Source organism: Drosophila mauritiana, unplaced genomic scaffold (genome assembly GCF_004382145.1).
Source record: "Drosophila mauritiana strain mau12 unplaced genomic scaffold, ASM438214v1 U_56, whole genome shotgun sequence".
NCBI classification, from domain to species: domain Eukaryota; kingdom Metazoa; phylum Arthropoda; class Insecta; order Diptera; family Drosophilidae; genus Drosophila; species Drosophila mauritiana.
This window is the reverse complement of record NW_022881494.1, coordinates 40,900-58,993: the sequence shown is the minus strand read 5'-3', so window position 1 is coordinate 58,993 and position 18,094 is coordinate 40,900. Positions and strand designations below refer to the sequence as shown.

The following is an 18,094-nucleotide window of genomic DNA, read 5'->3' as shown; positions in this document are numbered from 1 at the left end:
TTGTAGTGCTTATATGTATATATGTTCGTGTGTGTTTTTTGTAATAAATATTATTATTATTTACATTAATAATGCTTATCGTGTTGTGTGTTCTATTTGCTCCTTGCAACAGGGTGATGTATTTTTTTTTTTTTTTTTTTTTATTTATTATTATTTTGTTTGTATTTTATATCTTTATTTTATTTATTTTATTTTTGTTCTAAACTGTTTGTCTATCTTTAAATTTTCTTTTTATTTTTTCTTTATGAACTTTTTCTCCTTTTTTCGTTTCAAAAGTTATTCCGTGGTCTGTTCTAACTATATGCTTAGAAAATCTTGGCGTTATCTTATTTCTTCTATTTTCTTTTCTAAATACTATATCTTCTGCTGTTAGTGGTAGTGGGTCTGTCCTTGTTTCATTCTGTTTCTGATTTCTCTCTATGGCCTTTGCTGTCATTTCTGTTTGAACTTGGGTGTATAATTTTGTCTTAAATTCGTTAAGTTTCTGTAAATAATCGTGTTCATCTGAATACTCTACTGTTCTATTGAATACATGGGTCTTTCCTGTAAATAATTCGAATGGTGTCAATTTTGTTGCCGAATGTATTGCATTGTTGTAGGTTATTAAGGTTTCGGTTAGTATTTCTTCGTGGTCACAGTTTATTTTATGGTCTTTTTTTACTTTATAAAATATTCTGTACGTTTCCGTCAGAGTGGAATGTAGTCTTTCTACTGTGGAATTACTACTAGACTGCTGGAATGAAGTAAAATGAAGTTGCATGTTATATTGTTTACAAAAATCTTTGAATAGTTTAGAGTTAAATTCTGCCCCCTGATCACAAATAAATAGTTGAGGTAACCCATAATTTAAAACGAATTTTTTCAATTCCGTAATAATAGTAATGGTATTTCTATTCTGGATTGTGTATGCTGCTGCAAACTTAGAAAACTTGTCTATGATTGTTAACATAATTGCGCTGTTAATAAAATACAAATCTATGTGAACTATCTGTAGTGGTAATGCTGGTATTTGAGGTACTTGAAATTTAAGTTTCTGAGGGTTTCTGTCGTATTTCATAGTCTGACAAATGTCACATTTATTAATTATTTTTGTTACAACTTTTTTTACTCTTGGGAAATAATACAATCTTCTTACATGCAATATGGTCTCATCTATTCCCCTGTGATTACTATTTTCGTGATCTTTTATTAATATGGAATTTTGTTCTTCAGGGTTTAACACCTCTTTGAGGAACAGTGTCGCACGAATAATTTTACAACCCTTTTTTTCAAAGTAATCCTTATATATCATAAATATTCTGTTGAATATATCGTTGCTTGTCATAATCGCACAAAGCCTTCCTGATTTTAAGGTGTCCTTAAGTATTTTTAATATATTGTCGTCCGTATATTGTGGCTGTACGAATGTTATCCTTATTTTGTTTTTAAAAGGTGTTTCAGTTATCTTGTCTACAATTTCTCCTATTTTCAAAATTAATTGCATCTTAAAATCGTTTATTGGTTTTTCCGTTATTTTCGCGATTTCTCCTGAATCCCCAGGGTCATCCCCGTTGACTGCTTCTACTGACTCACTTTCATTTACAAATGTTTCGACTTGCATTCTACTTAATGCATCTGCGTTAGTATTAAATTTGCCTTTCTTATAAACTATATCGTATTCGTACTCCGTTAACTGTAGTCTCCACCTTATTAGTTTAGCGTTATTTTTTATATTATTTAAATAAATTAAGGGCTGGTGATCTGTATAAATCGTAAACTTTGTCCCGTATAAGTATTGTCGAAATTGTTTAACCGCCCAGACTATGGCTAGCATTTCTTTTTCTGAAGCGGAATAATTAACTTCAGCCCTATTTAGCGTCCGACTTGCATATGCTACTGGTTTGTCATTTCCTACTTTTCCTTGTGACAACACTGCTCCTAGTGCGTAGTTACTAGCGTCTGTCGTTAGTAAGAACGGTTTGTCATAATCTGGATATTGTAAAATCGGGTCGTTGCATAGTAATGTTTTTGCGTACTGAAAAGCTTCTCTAAATTCTTGGGTTATCTCCACCGCTTTTTTTTTTTTAGTTGTACTGTCAAAGGTTTTATTATTTTTGCTAAGTCTTTTATAAATTTCCTATAATAACTCAACAGCCCTATAAATGATTTTATTTGTCTCCTAGTTGTCGGTAAGACAAAATTTTGTATTGCCTCTATTTTTTTGGATTAGGTTTTGTACCCTCGGGTGTCACTATGTGTCCCAAGAATTCTAACTCTTTCTTTAAAAACTCTGATTTATCTTGTTGTATTTTAAGATTAGCTGATTTTAATTTATTGAACACAACTTTTAAATCCTGCATATGTTGCTGCAACGATGCTGAATAAACGATGATATCGTCCATATATACTAAGCAACTTTTTCCTATGATTTCGCCTAATAACTTGTTCATGAATCTTTGGAAGGTGGCTGGGGCATTGGTTAGTCCGAAAGGCATTCTTATAAACTCATAGTGCCCCCCTACCGCTGTGAACGCTGTTTGTGGAATATCTCCCGGGTTCATTTTTATCTGGTGATACCCGCTCTTTAAGTCTAATGAAGAAAAGTATTTAGCTTTGCCTAAAGAATCTAATACCTCACTGATAAGTGGTAAGGGATATGGTACTTATCCTTAATAGTTTTCTCATTGATTTTTCTGAAGTCTACAACTAATCTACATTTTCTTTCTCCGGAAGCGTCTTCCTTTTTAGGCACTAGCCATACAGGTGCACTCCATGGTGAATAACTATTTTTTATAATATCCTGGTCTAATAGGTCTGTAATCTGTATTTTGATTTCTTGATTTTCTTTCAGCGAATATCTAAAGGGTCTTACATAAATTGGGTTTTCGTCCGTTATTTTTATTGTATGGTTGGCGCCCTTTGTTACTGTTAATTTGTCCCCTTTTTGGTAAAATAAATTCCTATATTGTTTGCATAGTTTTATCACCGCGAATTTTTCTTCTCTATTTAGGTGTTCTATTCTTAATTTTAACTTGGTTGCTTTTTCTGTATTTACTTCCTTTTCAGTTATCTCATTTATAAATAAAAACTCACAGAAGTTTTCACTGTCATACCGCTGTGCAACTATTGGTTTATTAATTGTGATTGTCAAATCTTGTTCGGATGCGTTAATTATTTCGACTTTTGCCTTGTAGTTTTCTGCTCTATAAATTCCTTCCGTAATGGACAATCCGTCTTGTATATATATTTCGTTTATGTATATATCTCCTTCTTTATTTATTACTGGTATTACTATCAAGGTTTTTGTTTGGCCCTGTATTAACGTCGACGTTTGTGATTTCTTCTCCTTTTTAAATAACTTAATCTTTGCGTTTATCGTTTCTAACTTTTCTTCCTCAATATCGATTTTAGCTCCTACTTTCGTTAGGAAATCCATTTTAATATTCCGTCAAAAAATGGATGAAATTTAAATATAAGAAATGTAAAGTCTCCCTCTTGTTTAAATTCATTAAAAATCTTATACGTAATTTTATTATGAATATCGTGTGTATTCAGTACTGTTCGAATTTGTACTGGGTTTCTAAGTGATTGTTGAGTACCTTTCTGAACGAATTCGCGGCTAATTATAGATATAGTGGATCCCGTATCAATCAAGAATCTCACCTGTCTACCAAATGGTGAATTTATCTGGACATTCCTTTCCGAATCTTGATTGTTCGGTATAGTCTGTGGTTCCGAGGCATTTACTGAAAAATTTTCAGTTTGATTAGTGTTGCTAGCTTCTGTGTGAAACCTATTGTTGTGTCCACTACTGCCAGATTGTTGGCTCCTGTCAGAATTAGTACCATTTCCAGATCTAGTTGATCCTTGATAATTCCGTCCTCTGTCCGAAGAACCTGAAAACCTTCCTCTCTTTTGGTGTTGTCCTCTGTTACTATTACTATCGTCATTTGACCTGTCCCGTCCTCTCTTGTAATTATTGTTTCGTTGTTCATCGTTATTAGTTGTGTTATTGTATTGTTGTTCTGAATTATATCTATTACTATTATTATATTGTCCTCGTCCACGTCCCCGTCCTCCAGGGTTGTGGTACTCATCTCTATTTCTGTCTCTTATGTAGTCATCTCTCAACTCCTTTGCTATTTCGTTAGCCTGTCTGAGAGTCTTAGGGTTTTGTGCCTTTACTGTCCATCTCAAAGGATTCTTTAAGCCTGCGATGAATTTTTGTATGTAAGTTTTTTCATACGAACTTTCTTTTATTTTTCTTATTTCAATATTAGTTTCATCTCTCTCTAAAACTTCTAACATTGCGACTCTTATTCCTGCAATCTCCTGATATAGATTCTTAATAGCTAGTTTTTTATAAGGAATCTCGCGGAGATCATCCATAAATTTTCCTCGCTTCTCGATTCCCCAAAATTATCCGTTAAGGCTTGTTTAATGTCATCCCAGTTTAACGGCACTCTCTCTCGAATTAATATTTTGTCTGCATGTCCAATAACTTTGTCTCTAATTACTCCTAATAGTAATTCCCCATATGCTGTCTTGTCTATATTCGTGATCAGCTTCAATACTCGTTCTACACTTGTAATGAATTTGTTTAGTAATTCTTTGTCTCCGTCATAAGTGGGTAATAGTTTTATTGCGTCGGGTATTTGTAGTTCGTCCATCACGTCTCTATTGGTTCTTTGTGTCATAGTGGTTTGGTTTATTAGGGATAAATTGTTTTCTTCTTCCTCTTGTTCTGTAAGTTGCAAGTTTCTAATTGCTCTTTCTCTTTCTGCTGCCCTAACTAGGTTTCTCGTTAAAGGTATGGTTCTTCCTTGTTTAGCTGACATGTATTACTATATGAGATTGATAAAAGTAGATATCGTAATGCGGATGTAGTGAAATATTATATATGTGTATGTGTGTGGATATATATGTGTGTATGTATATGTTTTTTTTTTTTTTTTTTTTTTTTTTTTTAAACTATGTGTATGTGTGAATATATATTTATTTATATATATATATATATTTTTTTTTTTTTTTTTTTGGATATATTAATTTAAAACTGTCCTTCGCGGACAATCATTAAATTTGATGACTAAACTTAACGGTAGAGAATTAATTGATTACATAAATTGTTGCGAAACTATACAATAACTGTCGATATTGTATGTATGATGTATATAATAATGTATGTATACAATTTAATTTAATTTGCGTGTCTAATCCCAGAGAGGTCCAAAGGGTGTGATCGGTGCAGCCTCCTGGTGCGTTGACTGGTGTCCAGCAGGTCTTGTGCCAGGTTGTTTGGGTGGTCTTGAAGCCTCTGCATGTACTGCCTGCTGCTTTTCTTAATCTCATCCTTCACCCAGGGGAAGCTGAGGACCTCGTGTATAGTGGCATTATCGTGGAAAGGGTGAGCGTTTGTGACTGTGCGGAGCGTTTTGTTTTCGAATGTCTGGATAATGTTGATGTTACTTTTCGATGCAGTGCCCCACAGTTGAATGCCATACGTCCAGATTGGCCTTATGATCGCTTTGTAGATAAGGAGCTTAGTGGAAGTCGGTAGCTTAGATTGTCTGCCCATCAGCCAGTAGAATTCACGGACTCGGTTCTCCGCCTGTTTCCGCTTCTTTAGCAGGTGTGGTCTCCATGTAAGTCTCCTGTCCAGTGTAAAGCCAAGATAATTTGGATTGGCTACCTCTGGGATTGGGAACCCGTTGAAACTGACTGGTGGGCAAGTGCCGCGTCTAGTTGCGAAGGTGGTAGCGGTTGACTTGTCGCTGTTTACCGATATATTCCATCTCGTGTGCCACGTGTTCAGTAGATCTAGTTGCTCCTGCATAGTCTGGGAGGCCTCTGCTGGGGTATCTGCTGTTGTTAGGAACGCAGTATCATCGGCGTAAGTGGCTGCCATAATGTACTGGCTCGGTATCACCGGCAGGTCAGCCGTATACGCGTTGTAGAGGAGCGGACCGAGAACGCTTCCTTGGGGAACTCCTGCACGGGCTTCTTTGACGTCTGAGCGCGCTTCTCCACACCTGACGGCGAATCTTCTGCCCTCCAGGAACGATTTTAAGAACTTAAAATATGGCTGGGGCAGGCCGTTTTTGAGCTTTAGGAGGAGACCGGGGTGCCAAACACGATCAAAGGCTTGCTTAATGTCCAGCATTACTGCTAGGCAGTATTTCTTATTCTCAAAGGCGTCCAGGATATATTGCGCTACTCGGTGGCCTTGCTCTGGTGTCCCGTGGCGGCGCCTAAAGCCAAACTGGTGATCAGGGATCAGACCAGCCTCCTCAATCACCGGCAATACTCTGGTCAAAAATACTCTTTCGAGTATCTTGGAGAGTACTGGTAGTAAGCTGATCGGGCGGTAGGAGGCGGGATTGGCTTCATGTTTACCAGGCTTCAGGATCATAACTACTTCGGCGCGTTTCCATGATGAAGGGAAGTGCCCCAATTGCAAGCACTTATTTATTATGGTCGTGATTAGTGACTTGCTAATAGGGGGGAGGAGCTTTAAAGCAATGGCATTGATGGCATCATCGCCTGGAGCCTTGTGGTTACCCATTGCCGCTATTAAATTGCTGATCTCCTCTTCCGTGGCCTGGGGTATCGACTCGGAGTCAGAGAGAGGTTCTGACAGGAGCCTGGCTGTTTCGGCTGCTTCATTTGGGGAACATCGATTGGCTGGTGTGAAGACTTCCTCCAAGTGCTCGGCGAATGCGTTGGCTCTTTCGGTCTCAGTTCTGCACCATGAGTTGTCTTGTCTTCTGATGGGCGGGATCCTCTTCAGTGGCCTCTTGATGCGCTTGGTAACATTCCACAGGTTGTGGTGGGGATCACCCGGCGCGAGATTACCAACAAAGCTGTCGAGGGCCTCCTTCCTTAGCCTGACCAGAGTTTCCTTCAGCTCCTTGGTGGCTCTGTTGAGAGCTGTTTTGTCTCTAGGGTTCCTGGAGAGGAACCAAACCCGTCGGAGACGCCTTTTCTCTGACTTGAGCTCATTAACCCGAGGATTCCAAAAGTGGACGTCTCTACTTATGTCCCTCGTTTCGTTATATGTATGTATATGTATGAATATATGTGTTTATATATGTGTGTATGTATATACATGTGGATATATATATATGAGTATATTTAGGGACTTATATATATGGGATTATATATATATATATAGATATATGCGTGTGCTTATTTTTATAATATATATATATTTTTGTGTGTGACAAGTAAATGTATATCTTTTCACGAATATGGTATATTTTGATTTTAACTTATTGTAAATAATTTGTTGTTTGGTTGTGATAAATGGCGAAGAATTTTGTATCGATTTTACGATTTAGTTTCTTTGTGCACTTTGTTTCACTGTTAGCGTAAACACTTAAATGCATTTACAAATGTCACTTTCACGTCTTTTGCGTATAGATGTTTGTGTCACAATTAATGTTACTATATATTTTTATATTTGATTTGCGTTTTTGCATACAAAATTGATATTTTCACAACGATCTTGCTTCACTGGAGGACAACTCTTGAATGATCTAAAGAATTTCAATATTGCCTTACCGTAGCTGTGGTCTGTGGCAGCGACGTCGACGACGCTGGCTTAGGCGCCATAGATGTAGCGACGAAAATTTTTATTATATATTTTTTTTAATTTTTTCCGTTGCAAACCCTGTGGTAGTAGTTGGGTAATACCCGTGATCGGACGACATTTACCGTTTCTCGGCTTAGCTGTATTTAGCTGTTAGTCGTGAGTCGGCGGTGGCGACTCGCAACGCCAGCCAGGCGACGTCGTCGACGCTAGGTAGGCGCCGGAGTCGTCGCGCAGAACTGCCGAATTGATATACATACTTATATGTATGTGTATGTATGTATTATATGTGTGTTTGTATATATGTATTTTTTTTTGTACGTTTTGTATGTATGTTCACATCAGCTACTGTAATGTAAGCGAACTATTCGACCGATATGAATTCGGCACCTCACACTGCCATATAGAGGATAGCGTGTGAACAAATAGAACACGGCTAACGAATACACTTGCTGATTGAACATTTCGTTGCGGATGGGCATAGGCGCCTGTTTCATCCGTGAGCCTAGGTGGCCCTTTGTTGATCGTTGCGAGTGGGCATAGGCGCCTGTTTCACTCGGGAACCTAGTTGGTTCTTATGCGATGCACTTAACTTGTATACATCTGTATTTTCGATATCTATTATACTTTCACTTTGCCATTTATCACTTCCAATGCTTACTTTGCTAATAATATTATTCCAATCTGCATTGCGTGGGGTCTTCGTCCTCGGCTCTTCTTCTAGTCCAATGACGAGTCCGACTGCGCCAGTTACCGGTCGTGGGTTAGGGCAACTATGTTTCACAGTAGCATTGGTTATGGAATGCATAAATTGTTCCAATTAAACACGTCTTCGTTGGTTGAAGTGAACAAAGCGAATGTTTTTTAATAGTGATAATTGTGCTGCTCACAGGCAGCTCTTATATATATATGTGTGTGTTTTGCTACATAGTTCCGCAAGTAGATCGCTCTGTCCCTGTCTCGCATACTTCTGTAAGTTGTGGGTGTTGGTGCTGCTCAGAGTCCCGGTTGATGGCATAGGCGTAGTACGGGAAGTCTGCAGGGGAACACTGAAAGTGGTAACTCTCTCACCCTGTCTCGCATACTTCTGTAAGTTGTGTGTGTTGGTGCTGCTCAGAGTCCCGGTTGATGGCATAGGCGTAGTACGGGAAGTCTGCAGGGGAACACTGAAAGTGGTAACTCGCGCGCCCTTGCGGTAGCGCCTTAATAGCTTCACGCGTTCCTTCTTCAGCCAGCAAGGAAAACATATTTGTGGCAAATAGGGTTGCTGCCATTCAGGAGCTGACAGATGTCACGGCTTGGCGTTATGTTCCAACAGCTTTAAATCCGGCTGACATCTTATCCAGAGGATCCCTGCCGTCTGAGCCTAGCGAATCGTCACTCTGGGCGCATGGACCCGCCTATCTTACGGAGCCTGAAAGAGATTGGCTAACAGCTGTTTGTCCTGACAAAACAATTATTTCGCATTACCATGAAAGCGATCTTCATGCCGAACCTCGAGCTCTTCTGGATGCAAGTCGATCCCAATATTGGCCTATTGGGGGGAGGAAGACGGTTACCAAGGCAGTAAACAAGCTGTGTCTGCTTCCCCTTGAGGACTCTGTTGGAAGCCAAGCTTCCAATGGGGGGAGGATGTTGGGTCATGCAGCCGCCAAAACTGTGCAGTAGACTAATCATATTCTTTAATATTATAAGTCAAATTAATCAGTAGTAGCAGTTGCGATGCCCATAGTGCAAACCGCTGCTCTCGCACGCATTTATCTGTACCGCGCGCATTCCTTGTTTGTTGTTGTTAGCCACCAACGTTAAGCTTGGGCGCTGCATTTCGGCTGCCTGCCCGCCAGTTGCCAATTCTTCGTGTTTCGGAAAAGACTAAACTTACGCATTCAATTATCGCTATCGTAAAAGAATAACAATTCGCAAAATAAAACTGTCGTAATAACAACAAACTTTCTTCGGTTTTTTATTATTCGCAACAGCTATTCAAAAAGCTCAATAGCTAAACATATACCATAAACAAAAACTATATTTGCACTGTGCCGTGTAGCTTACGTGCCACTAATGAGAATCGAGGAGGAGGGCGCAAAAAAAATATTCTAAAAATATTCGGTAAATATATGTTAAAAATATTAAGTTGACAAACACTAGAAATATATACTAGAAACAAAAACTATATTTGCACTGTGCCGCGTAGCTTACGTGCCACTAATGAGAATCGAGGAGGAGGGCGCAGTTTTATTTGTAAACACAATGGGCATAAGTTTTAATTAGCATTAACGATGACGTGGCCAAGAATAGAACTGACTTAATATCAAGTGGACCACGTCATCAATTCATGAATACCGTCTCTGGGACGTAGATTTCCTACGAATTGGAATTTTATATCAAATACGATATTGTCAATATTTTTATGAAGTAAATTTTATGTTCACCTTAGCATATTTAGTCATGTATATCTTTTAGCAATTATTTTAAATTTCATGTTGCTAGTTAATTACCGCTAATTAATATGAAATATTTTTGATTTTGATTGTCGATTATCAAAACAATATAAGAACTTATTTTAAAAATATAACGAATTATTTAGATACGAACCTCTTATTCTTTGGTCCTTGATTTACGACATCCTTTGCTCTAATTTTACATCCGCGCAGCTCCTGAAACTACATCGCAGGTCATCTAGCTTATTGGCTCCCAGAGGGTACATATAATTAAAACAAAACCATTACAAGATTAGTGTTATTTTTAAACACAATGGGCATAAGTTTTAATTAGCATTAACGATGACGTGGCCAAGAATAGAACTGACTTAATATCAAATGGACCACGTCATCAATATATGAATACCGTCTCTGGGACGTAGATTTCATACGAATGGGAATTTTATATTAAATTCGATATTGTCAATAATTTTATGAAGTAAATTTTGTGTTCACCTCAGCATCATTAGTCATGTATTAGCAAGTGTTTCAAATTTCATGTTGCTAGTTAATTGCCGCTAATTAATATTAAATATTTTTTGATTTTGATTGTCGATTATCAAAACAACATAAGAACTTATTTTAAAAATATAACGAATTATTTAGATACGAACCTCTTATTCTTTGGTCCTTGATTTACAACATCCTTTGCTCTAATTTTACATCCGCGCAGCTCCTGAAACTACATCGCAGGTCATCTAGCTTATTGGCTCCCAGAGGGTACATATAATTAAAACAAAACCATTACAAGATTAGTGTTATTTTTAAACACAATGGGCATAAGTTTTAATTAGCATTAACGATGACGTGGCCAAGAATGGAACTGACTTAATATCAAATGGACCACGTCATCAATATATGAATACCATCTCTGGTACGTAGATTTCCTATGAATTGGCATTTTATTTAAAAAATTCGGTATTGTCAATATTTTTATGAAGTAAATTTTGTGTTCACCTTAGCGTCCTTAGTCATGTATATCTTAGCACTTGTTTTCAATTTCATGTTGCTAGTTAATTACCGCTAATTAATATTAAATATTTTTTGATTTTGATCATCGATTGTCAAAACAACATAAGAACATAAAAATATATCGAATTATTTAGATACAAACCTCTTATTCTATGGTCCTTGATTTACGACATCCTTTGTTCTAATTTTACATCCGCGCAACTCCTGAAACTACATCGCAGGTCATCTAGCTTATTGGCTCCCAGAGGGTACATGTAATTAAAACAAAACCATTACAAGTTTAGTTTTATTTGTAAACAGAATGGGCATAAGTTTTAATTAGCATTAACGATGACGTGGCCAAGAATGGAACTGACTTAATATCAAATGGACCACGTCATCAATTCATGAATATCGTTTCTGGGACGTAGATTTCCTACGAATTGGAATTTTATATCAAATACGATATTGTCAATATTTTTATGAAGTAAATTTTGTGTACACCTTAGCATATATAGTCATGTATATCTATTAGCAATTGTTTTCAATTTCATGTTGCTAGTTAATTACCGCTAATTAATATTAAATATTTTTTGATTTTGATCATCGATTGTCAAAACAACATAAGAACTTATTTTAAAAATATATCGAATTATTTAGATACGAACCTCTTATTCTTTGTTCTAATTTTACATCCGCGCAGCTCCTGAAACTACATCGCAGGTCATCTAGCTTATTGACTCCCAGAGGGTACATGAAATTAAAACAAAACCATTACAAGTTTAGTGTTATTTGTAAACACAATAAGCATATGTTTTAATTAGCATTAACGATGACGCGGCCAAGAATGGAACTGACTTAATATCAAATGGACCACGTCATCAATATATGATTACCGTCTCTGGGACGTAGATTTCCTACGAATTGGAATTTTATATTAAATTCGATATTGTCAATAATTTTATGAAGTAAATTTTGTGTTCACCTCAGCATCATTAGTCATGTATTAGCAAGTGTTTCAAATTTCATGTTGCTAGTTAAGTACCGCTAATTAATATTAAATATTTTTTGATTTTGATTGTCTATAATCAAAAAAACATAAGAACTTATTTTAAAAATATAACGAATTATTTAGATACGAACCTCTTATTCTTTGGTCCTTGATTTACGACATCCTTTGTTCTTATTTTACATCCGCGCAGCTCCTGAAACTACATCGCAGGTCATATAGCTTATTGGCTCCCAGAGGGTACATGAAATTAAAACAAAACCATTACAAGTTTAGTGTTATTTGTAAACACAATGGGCATAAGTTTTAATTAGCATTAACGATGACGTGGCCAAGAATGGAACTGACTTAATATCAAATGGACCACGTCATCAATATATGAATACCATCTCTGGTACGTAGATTTCCTATGAATTGGAATTTTATTTAAAAAATTCGGTATTGTCAATATTTTTATGAAGTAAATTTTGTGTTCACCTTAGCGTCCTTAGTCATGTATATCTTAGCACTTGTTTTCAATTTCATGTTGCTAGTTAATTACCGCTTATTAATATTAAATATTTTTTGATTTTGATCATCGATTGTCAAAACAACATAAGAACTTATTTTAAAAATATATCGAATTATTTAGATACAAACCTCTTATTCTATGGTCCTTGATTTACGACATCCTTTGTTCTAATTTTACATCCGCGCAGCTCCTGAAACTACATCGCAGGTCATCTAGCTTATTGGCTCCCAGAGGGTACATGTAATTAAAACAAAACCATTACAAGTTTAGTTTTATTTGTAAACAGAATGGGCATAAGTTTTAATTAGCATTAACGATGACGTGGCAAAGAATAGAACTGACTTAATATCAAATGGACCACGTCATCAATATATGAATACCGTCTCTGGGACGTAGATTTCCTACGAATTGGAATTTTATATTAAATTCGATATTGTCAATAATTTTATGAAGTAAATTTTGTGTTCACCTCAGCATCATTAGTCATGTATTAGCAAGTGTTTCAAATTTCATGTTGCTAGTTAAGTACCGCTAATAAATATTAAATATTTTTTTTGATTTTGATTGTCTATAATCAAAAGAACATAAGAACTTATTTTAAAAATATAACGAATTATTTAGATACGAACCTCTTATTCTTTGGTCCTTGATTTACGACATCCTTTGTTCTAATTTTACATCCGCGCAGCTCCTGAAACTACATCCCAGGTCATCTAGCTTATTGGCTCCCAGAGGGTACATGACATTAAAACAAAACCATTACAAGTTTAGTTTTATTTGTAAACAGAATGGGCATAAGTTTTAATTAGCATTAACGATGACGTGGCCAAGACTAGAACTGACTTAATTTCAAAAAACATTATATATAAAATTATCAAATATTATAAATTAAAAATATACTAGAAAGATTAAGTTTACTTAAAAATATTCTAAAAATATTCGGTAAATTTATGTTAAAAATATTAAGTTGACAAACACTAGAAATATATACTAAAAACAAAATCTATATTTGCACAGTGCCGTGTAGCTTACGTGCCACTAATGAGAATCGAGGCGAAGAGCGCAAAAATTTTTATTTGCAAAATTTTCCATATGCTTAGTTTAATTTAAATTAGTAATATTTAAAAAATATTCTAAAAATATTCGGTATATATATGTTAAAAATACTAAGTTGACAAACACTATATATATATACCATAAACAAAAACTATATTTACACTGTGCCGTGTAGCTTACTTGCCACTAATGAGAATCGAGGCGAAGGGCGCAAAATTTTTATTTGCAAAATTTTCCATTTGCTTAGTTTAATTTAAATTAGTAATATTTAAAAAATATTCTAAAAATATTTGGTATATATATGTTAAAAATACTAAGTTGACAAACACTAGAAATATATACCATAAACAAAAACTATATTTGCACTGTGCCGTGTAGCTTACGTGCCACTAATGAGAATCGAGGAGGAGGGCGCAAAATTTTTATTTGCAAAATTTTCCATTTGCTTAGTTTAATTTAAATTAGTAATATTTAAAAAATATTCTAAAAATATTCGGTATATATATGTTAAAAATACTAAGTTGACAAACACTAGAATATATACTGTTGGGTCATGCAGCCGCCAAAACTGTGCAGTAGACTAATCATATTCTTTAATATTATAAGTCAAAATAATCAGTGGTAGCAGTTGCGATGCCCATAGTGCAAACCGCTGCTCTCGCACGCATTTATCTGTACGGCGCGCATTCCTTGTTTGTTGTTGTTAGCCACCTACGTTAAGCTTGGGCGCTGCATTTCGGCTGCCTGCCCGCCAGTTGCCAATTCTTCGTGTTTCGGAAAAGACTAAACTTACGCATTCAATTATCGCTATCGTAAAAGAATAACAATTCGCAAAATAAAACTGTCGTAATAAGAACAAACTTTCTTCGGTTTTTTATTATTCGCAACAGCTATTGAAAAAGCTCAATAGCTAAACATTTGGTGACCCCGACGTGATAGTGTTAATTTGCATGCATTAATTAATGCACTTATCTCGTTTATAAATAAATATAAATACATTAAATCGCAATCGGTTGGACAAGTGAGTGGAGATTTCGGTGATAGTGGCTGTGTTTAAGCGAGCTAGCATTGCATATATACATACATTGCTACATATATCGTTGCGTGCATTGACCCCGCTTGCATTTTCGGCATCTATTTTGTGCTCATCTTCCCGCTGAACCGAATCAAAGGCGATTTGTTGCTATGCCCGCTGAAGGTGAAAAAAACAGGGTGACCTTTTTAAAGCGCAAAGCCAATGCGCTGTTCAGCAGGTTGCAGAGGCTACAAACGTCGCTGTCTAATGAGACGCTAAGCGATACAGAACAGATTGATGAGCTGCAAAGTGCCTTCAATGTTCTGCATACAGAACTGGAGGAATTGGACTTCGACGAAATTGGCAGTGAAATGAGCGAGTCTTTCGATGAATTCATCGTTGAATTCAAGGCTAGTGTGCGCGCGGAAATAGCCAAACGCAATGTACATTTCGCGCCGCACTCAACGCTTGCGGAAGGTGTTGTGCCCCACCAGTGTAGTGGTCCTCAAACGCAGCCGCGGCCGAGGCCGATGCCGTTGCCGCCTGTGCAGCTGCCAACGTTTGGCGGAGGCTACGCAAACTGGGCTGATTTTTACTCCGTGTTCACGAGCATAATCGACAGCCATCCGGACCTCTCCAACATTGAGAAATTTCAACATCTGCGGCCATGTTTGAGGGATTCAGCGCTGGAAACTATCCGATCATTGGAGATTTCAAACAGCAATTACGAAGCGGCTTTAGAGTTGCTTCAAAAAAGGTTTGATAATCGGCGTCTCGTTTTTCAGGCGCACATTACCGAGATTCTGGGTTTAAAGGTAGTACGGAATGATTCAGTGGCATCGCTTCGGGAATTGTCGGATAAGTTCAACGCTCACATTCGTGCGTTGAAGGGTTTGGGCACCACTGAGCAAATCGCTGGCTGCATCATAGTGCAAGTGCTGCTGCAAAAGCTGGATGCGGCGAGCCAAGCTAAGTGGGAGGAGCGCTTGGAAGATCCGGTCGTTGCCAACCTTATTCCGTCGTGGGAATCGATGGCTGCATTCCTGGAACAGCGATGTAGGACTTTGGAGGCCGTGGATTGCGCCATGGCAACCTATGCGCCAGGCGTTCAGGTGGGCAGAAATCGTTCGACGCTAGTTGCTACCACCCAAAATTCTCTTGGTTGCATGCTTTGCCATAGTGCAGAGCATGCCATATATTATTGCCAGCAATTTAAAGATTTAGCGCCAGTAGATCGTCTGCCCCGCTTTCGAATTCTTCTACTCTAATTGCCCAGGATCTCGGTAGTGATCTTGTGCTGCTAGCCACTGCAACCGTTCTAGTGCAGAATCGATCGGGACTGTTCGTTTCCTGCAGGGCCTTGTTAGATTCTGGCTCTCAACTGCACTTGGTCACCTCTCGGTTTGCAAATCAATTGCAACTTAAGAGGTCGAGGTCGTCCGGCTCCGTCACTGGAATCGGGGATTCCAATTTCGCGACTGATGGATTCTCGGTAGGAATTGCGATTCGGTCTGTCACTTCGGACTTCTCAACGAGCATAACAGCAGTTATCGCTCCCAATATCACGGATCGCCAGCCAAGTTCTAATGTGGACATTGGGGACTGGAAGATTCCAGAAAACCTGCAGCTCGCCGACCCGGAATTTCATAAAGCTCAGCGTGTTGACATGTTAATAGGAGCTAGCCTGTTTTATGAGCTGCTGTGCGTAGGTCAGATAAAGTTGTTGCCAGGACTGCCCCTGCTTCAAAAAACTCGTCTGGGCTGGGTTGTGTCTGGAGGCTGCGCGAGTTACCGGTCGTGGGTTAGGGCAACTATGTTTCACAGTAGCATTGGTTATGGAATGCTTAAACTGTTCCAATTAAACACGTCTTCGTTGGTTGAAGTGAACAAAGCGAATGTTTTTTAATAGTGATAATTGTGCTGCTCACAGGCAGCTCTTATATATATATGTGTGTGTTTTGCTACATAGTTCCGCAAGTAGATCGCTCTGTCCCTGTCTCGTATACTTCTGTAAGTTGTGTGTGTTGGTGCTGCTCAGAGTCCCGGTTGATGGCATAGGCGTAGTACGGGAAGTCTGCAGGGGAACACTGAAAGTGGTAACTCTCTGTCCCTGTCTCGCATACTTCTGTAAGTTGTGTGTGTTGGTGCTGCTCAGAGTCCCGGTTGATGGCATAGGCGTAGTACGGGAAGTCTGCAGGGGAACACTGAAAGTGGTAACTCCTCCCCCCCTAGAATGTCGTGACGGCCAGCGAGAAGGAATGCTTGACGGAACGACTTGCGGTGTAGCTAGTGTACTTCTAATTAACATTAATATTGTAGTGCTTATATGTATATATGTTCGTGTGTGTTTTTTGTAATAAATATTATTATTATTTACATTAATAATGCTTATCGTGTTGTGTGTTCTATTTGCTCCTTGCAACAGGGTGATGTATTTTTTTTTTTTTTTTTTTTTTATTTATTATTATTTTGTTTGTATTTTATATCTTTATTTTATTTATTTTATTTTTGTTCTAAACTGTTTGTCTATCTTTAAATTTTCTTTTTATTTTTTCTTTATGAACTTTTTCTCCTTTTTTCGTTTCAAAAGTTATTCCGTGGTCTGTTCTAACTATATGCTAAGAAAATCTTGGCGTTATCTTATTTCTTCTATTTTCTTTTCTAAATACTATATCTTCTGCTGTTAGTGGTAGTGGGTCTGTCCTTGTTTCATTCTGTTTCTGATTTCTCTCTATGGCCTTTGCTGTCATTTCTGTTTGAACTTGGGTGTATAATTTTGTCTTAAATTCGTTAAGTTTCTGTAAATAATCGTGTTCATCTGAATACTCTACTGTTCTATTGAATACATGGGTCTTTCCTGTAAATAATTCGAATGGTGTCAATTTTGTTGCCGAATGTATTGCATTGTTGTAGGTTATTAAGGTTTCGGTTAGTATTTCTTCGTGGTCACAGTTTATTTTATGGTCTTTTTTACTTTATAAAATATTCTGTACGTTTCCGTCAGAGTGGAATGTAGTCTTTCTACTGTGGAATTACTACTAGACTGCTGGAATGAAGTAAAATGAAGTTGCATGTTATATTGTTTACAAAAATCTTTGAATAGTTTAGAGTTAAATTCTGCCCCCTGATCACAAATAAATAGTTGAGGTAACCCATAATTTAAAACGAATTTTTTCAATTCCGTAATAATAGTAATGGTATTTCTATTCTGGATTGTGTATGCTGCTGCAAACTTAGAAAACTTGTCTATGATTGTTAACATAATTGCGCTGTTAATAAAATACAAATCTATGTGAACTATCTGTAGTGGTAATGCTGGTATTTGAGGTACTTGAAATTTAAGTTTCTGAGGGTTTCTGTCGTATTTCATAGTCTGACAAATGTCACATTTATTAATTATTTTTGTTACAACTTTTTTTACTCTTGGGAAATAATACAATCTTCTTACATGCAATATGGTCTCATCTATTCCCCTGTGATTACTATTTTCGTGATCTTTTATTAA

The 18,094-nt window shown here is 37.1% G+C and overlaps 1 long non-coding RNA gene across 1 annotated transcript; it reads right to left on the bottom strand.

Annotated features, from left to right (window-relative positions):
- Window positions 1–7,947: 7,947 nt before the first annotated feature.
- On the bottom strand, window positions 7,948–8,340 carry LOC117149906. The gene is made up of 2 exons (XR_004460605.1): window positions 8,229–8,340; window positions 7,948–8,170 (listed from the first exon to the last, which is right to left on the bottom strand). It is a non-coding gene; the product is annotated as an uncharacterized LOC117149906 (long non-coding RNA).
- Window positions 8,341–18,094: the final 9,754 nt, after the last annotated feature.